Genomic DNA, 6,000 nt, shown 5'->3' on the forward strand with positions numbered 1-6,000 from the left:
TGTTCTTCAGGACTGTTATCTTCTTCAGAGATCCAGTTGATTGAGATTTTCTTCAATACTTACAAATAAAGTTTCCTAACAACTTCCATTTCATTTCCAACCATTCCAAGATCATTCTAAGGTGTAAGGAGCCATACAAAGGAGCTTGGTGCTTGTAGATCTTGAAGGACCACTCCCGATTGCTTTTATCCTCCACTTTTGTCATCACCATCTCTTGTGTTCACCCCTAGCCTTTGTGCTAGTTGTAAGACTCTCATGATCCTTATTTACTTCATATGTAGTTGGTTAAAAGATGTAGTATGTTGTTAATCACAAGAACACCAAAGAACATAAACATGAATCATGAACATAAGCTTGATATATGATGAAACTATGTTGTTTAGTGCATGTATGATGTTTGATTGTTATTTACTTGAGATTATGATGTTGATCATCATAAGGAGCTTGCTAGATTGTGATTAAACACATGATCTAGCAAGTAAGCGGATGATTATGTGATAACACAAGATGATCATCCTCATATATAAGCATGAACTTGAAGAATAAAGTGATTTCTTGAAAAATAATAATCAAAGTGAGCTAATAATCTTATGGATCTAAGATTCATGGGTGGTTTTCCAAAAGAACCAAGTTCAAAATATGATTTTTAGAAGATCTTGGTTCTTACTTAAACAAACACTATTTTTAGTGGTAAAACAAGTATAAGAACACATTGTCTACAAGAAAAATTCAAAAGAATGATTTTTGAAAAAAATCATCTAACAAGTTGTAAACACTCAAATCTTTCAAGAATGAGATTTTTAAGGAAATAAACACACTTTAAAGGGTAACTAAGTCTACTAAACACACTACCAAGTTACTACAAGTTTTTATGAAAACTCAAGTTCATGATCATTATGTAGATAGCTTTGTTCTAGCACTTGGTAAGTGTAGATTGATTGTTGAATTGTTTGTGATGATTTTTGAAAAGAAAATGATATGCTTTAATAGCATGGACACCTCCATTTTTAGGTGTAACACCTCGTAAAATCACATCCAATAATGTATTGACACGTGTAATAAACCCTAATAAAGCCAAACTTGGGATTTAAGGGACTAATTTTTTGAAAAATCGAAAACTTTGATTATGAAAGGACTAGAGTGTTATCATACCTAAAATAAGTTCCTAAATAACCTCTTACGATGTTTATATTCACAAATGAGCCACTTGTTGATCGAGTGTAGCCGTTTGCGTAATTAATTGAAAGTTTGCGAAATGAAGGGTTAAAAGCGTCAACATGTAAATTCTTACCTCTGAGTGACCTTTTAACAAACCGGAAGCTTCATGATATTTGATTATAGTCTCGGGAATGCTAAACATTGGCCGTCTAAGGTCTTTATGCCTATAAGTAAAGTTACGCGTAACTTTGCAAGTTAGAGGGACTAAAAGTGTCAATATGTTTAATTATACATCTGAATGACCTTTTAGCGAACCCGAAGCATCGTGATGTTTTATAATACTCCCAAGAATGCCTAACGTGGATTAGATAAGGCTTCGATGCTATTAAACGATGATATGCGCAAGTTTGCGCATTAGAGGGACCTAAAGCGTCAACTTTTGAATCTACGCCTTTTGGTGACCATTTAAGCAATCGAGAGCGTAGCAATAATTAAACTCATGCTTGGGAATGACCATTATGGGCCATGGAAGGCTTGGATACCATTAAACGACATTTCGCGCTACTTTGTGCGATTAAAGGGCTATTTGCGTCAAACTGCAAAAGTATGTCGATTCGTATGGTATCGAACCTTCCGGAATATGATCATAAGTTAAACATACCCTAAATATCCCTTACCTAGCTTAGAAATAGGCTTAGAGGTGTTTTGTGAGCAAAAATAAACTTTTAAGTCATGCAGGGACTAAAAGTGTCAAAAAGTGCACAAGTTTGCATTTTCGCGCATATCTTACATTCTGAATATATCCGGACATCCAAAAATTTATGTAAGCACTAAAATATTTTATTTTAGTGTTTGGCTTGATAAAATTCCATTCGTCGTGTAGTTTGAATCGTTTTTCGCGTCCGTTCGTGTTTCGTCGTAATTAGTCGAACAACATGACTGTACAACCAAACGAACCGACATCCGACATGTTTGCAAGAATTTTTCATGTCCCCTATGTTTGTGCATCATAGTAGAGCCTTGAAACGAGGTTAACGGGCTTCAAATGAGTCGGAAATGACCTTTAAGCAAGTTCAGGGACTGAAACTGCAATTCTGAAACTTAGTTGCTGATCTGTGAAAGCTAGGCGAGCTGCGTAAGAATGGGGACTCAGCCTACGCCGGCCGGGAGAGTCCCCAGGACTGCTGAAACCCAGTTTTCCAGCTGCAGCTGCTGTTTTCATGTGTTGCACATGGTTTCTTCATTACTATGGGCTTGTTTTAAGCACCCATAGTATTGAAAAACAGTGGGTATGATGTGTGTGGTCCAAATTTAATCACGTTTATCAAGGAACGATCCTAACGGTCCTCTAAATCCTATAAATACCCCATTGATTTTGGTTTTCATTTGCACCTCATTCCGTTTCTGATTGCTCTCTGAATTCTTGGAGGATCTTGAGCTTCTTGAGAACCTCCTTCTGTCCTTTGGACCCTTTGTAAGTGTTCATTCGTGCTTAGTTTAATTGTTTAGCGATTAAAAACAGAAAAGTCAAGCGTTTGCAATAAACGCTTTGACTTTCAAACGGTTGAGCCATTGTTCGCAACGAACATGGCTACGTGACCGTAATTAGGTAGGTGTTAAACCCTCAAAAGGGCACCTCCTAATTACCACGTTTACTTAGTTAAATTGTCGGGTCAAATAAAAGTCAAACGAGTTAGTTTTAAATAAAATTCATAACTATTAATATAGAATCCATAAAATCAGTTTCCTCACTTTAATAACTTGGTAAATATTAGTTGAACATGTCTAAGCATGTTCGTTTAGGCTCGGTTCGGAACCAAAAGTCGCAAAAGTTGACTTTTGCTTTGACTTTCAGTTCTGACCTGATTTAGCTTAGTTTAGATATGCCTTAGGATTCCCTTAGGACCATGTTGTAGGTTAGTGTAACCCTCTGAGGTTATACAACTTGGTTCCTTAGTTATCCGATTCATATGCATGTTTCCGTTAAATGCCTAAATGTTGACTATTATGCCCTTTTGACCTTAAAACGAGATTTTTGAAAATATGAGAGGATAGAAACCTTTATTATTGATTTATAAACTTGCCCTAAAAATTTGACATCAGTTTGAGGTCTAGGTTAGGAGTTATGCTCATTAGCGTAAATGAAAAGCTTTTTATTAATTAAACGGCATAATTAGCGTATAGCCTATTTAAACCCAAATTTTGATACCAATCTTTTTACCCACTGATGTAAAATAATATTTTGGGATTTTTAAAGATTTTTATTTATATTTAGGCTGAGCATAACATAGGGTTCTAGCTTTGATTCGGTAATTGTCGGTTTTGCCCTTTTGGCCTATAAAATGAGTTTTGCATAATATTTTGATACCAAACTTTTTGCTACTGATTTTATATGATAAATAAAACATTTTAAGCTTTCTGGAATGATAAAAATATCAGCTTTTCTTATAAAACCCGGAAATCGATTAAAATCGCCTTTTTACGCATTTTTAACGCATAGTATAAGTTAAAACTATTTTTAATATATAAGGTTTGATCCCTACTGATGTTTTAAGTAAATTTTCATAATTAAACAGTAGGCAAAAGTTTTTAAACTCAGAATTCTAATTTTGACCTTTAAAGCTTATGTGAAATTATCAAAATGCCCATTCGGTGCATAGTTTGGTTATAATTAATAAATTTCACATATATGCAATACCATACTGATATAACTTATTAAAGTAAGTATTTTTACTAATTATATCAGACCTGAAACTCAGATTTATATTTAAACTCTTTTAAAGCTTTAAAATGACCAAAATACCCCTACGGGGCATAATTTGAGTTTAAATTCGTTTTGGGCATAATAGAAGATATCTTACTGATGTCACAACATATTTAAGGCATATTAAGTTAGGAAACATGTTCATGACTCATTTGGTTACCCGTTACGCACTTTTCACGTTCGGATCGGTTTATGTAACTAGTTGGCATAAGTTAGCCGAAACGAGTCAAACCTTATCATTTTTGTCTCAAAATCCATAATGTGTTTAGTTGACCCATATTAAACAAGTATGCAAACTTTTCGGGTCTAAACCACATTTCAATCCGGTCTTCGCTTAATCTTGCGTTTGAACCGTATATCCTCCTTTAAAACTAGCCGGTCTAAGCATAGGCTTAATTAAGACCCGTCACGAATCTAATAGGTTATTAAAAACCTTCGTTCCAGATTAGGAGCCCAGTAAAAGCTATCTGCATTTGCTGATTGAATACGGTTGAGATAAATTGAATAATTTGCTCAGGTAAATACTTTTAACTTATTTTCCCTTATACGGGCTTGGGGTACGGTATATAAAATACCGCTTGGTCGGGCATTGAGTTTTTAATCGTGTGAAGGTTACTTAATTGAAATGACCCGTTTAAATTGTTTTGTTTGCTTAAAGCCTTTGGGGGGTTAATGACCATGTCCCTGATATCCTTGGCATCATTTATAGAAATGACCACGACCTAAGCACGGGGTGTAGGCATACACCCGCCAGTGCATATATAAATAAAAAGGTATAACCGTCGGTTTCGAGAATAACTCGCCGCGAGACTATATCATGTGGTGTGTCAATTAATCTTTAACCCGGTATTCAACCCGGGCTACTGAACGTATAACGAACATGTAATTCTTTTACAAGTTTATATATAAATAATTATCCCAAGTTATAAAATATTTTGTGCCTTGTGCATTCAAATCAATTTTCCAAAAACAGTTTCAAAATGAGTCAGTTAATTGTATTTACCAGTGTAAACTGATGTATTTTCTAAAAAGGTTAAGTGCAGGTACTAGACGGAATAGGCTGGCTACTCCTAGCATCAATAAAGAGTCTTGCAAGCTTAGATGTTAAAATCTGTTGAACAATTATTTTTTATTTGATCCGCCTGTGGATTCTTTACATTCCGTTTGTAATACTTTGATATTAGTTTATATCGGTTTGTAATATTTTATCTTTTGCGTCCGCTGTGCATTAAATTGTGTTGTTTGACTATGACGATATCAACTACGTCACGATACTCCCCACCGGGCCCACCGGTAATACGTGGAAATATCGGGGTGTGACATTAGGGGAAACTATGGCAAAATTTTCTAAAAATGCAAACATTTAGAAAAATATTTTCTAAACAAGTATTTACAAGTGAGTTTTAACCATAGTTTTCAATATAAACTTTGCCATAGATTTTGTTACAAAAATACAAGTATTGGAGGTTGGTTTTTCTAAATAAAAATGGATAAATATGTATTTAGAATATATTTACACATTGTGTGATTATTTGTGTGCTTGGTGTATTAGTTATAGGATATAAAGTAATATAACTAACAAAATACCAAGAATTTACAATCCAAAATAACACCAAAAATCACAACGAATAAATATATAAGTTACACACTTAATATTGTGAAACCGAACACAAGAACGTAACTTACAAGATATTCCAGAAAATATCGTTACAAACATTTTTGGTAAATATTATTTGGACATAAGAACATGAAAATATGATTTTTGTAAATATTACAAAGTTGTATCTATTTTTGACAAGGAGAAAACATATTATTTTTGGAAGTTAAAATATATATTTTCTTAGCATATTTAGAAGATATATGATATTTGGGAAAAATATATATATTCTTGAAATACATTATTTTGACAAAATAAGTTTATATATATTTTCTAAAGTGAGACTTGAAAATATATTGTTTTGGAATTTCAAATACAAGAATACGAAGATACATGTATAAGATACCCCCCATCCTTGGGAAGGAACTACGACAATAAATACTTGAGAAGTATTATTACAAAATATTGTTTAAACAATTAT

The sequence above is a fragment of the Helianthus annuus genome, chromosome 12 (genome assembly GCF_002127325.2).
Source record: "Helianthus annuus cultivar XRQ/B chromosome 12, HanXRQr2.0-SUNRISE, whole genome shotgun sequence".
NCBI classification, from domain to species: Eukaryota; Viridiplantae; Streptophyta; class Magnoliopsida; order Asterales; family Asteraceae; genus Helianthus; species Helianthus annuus.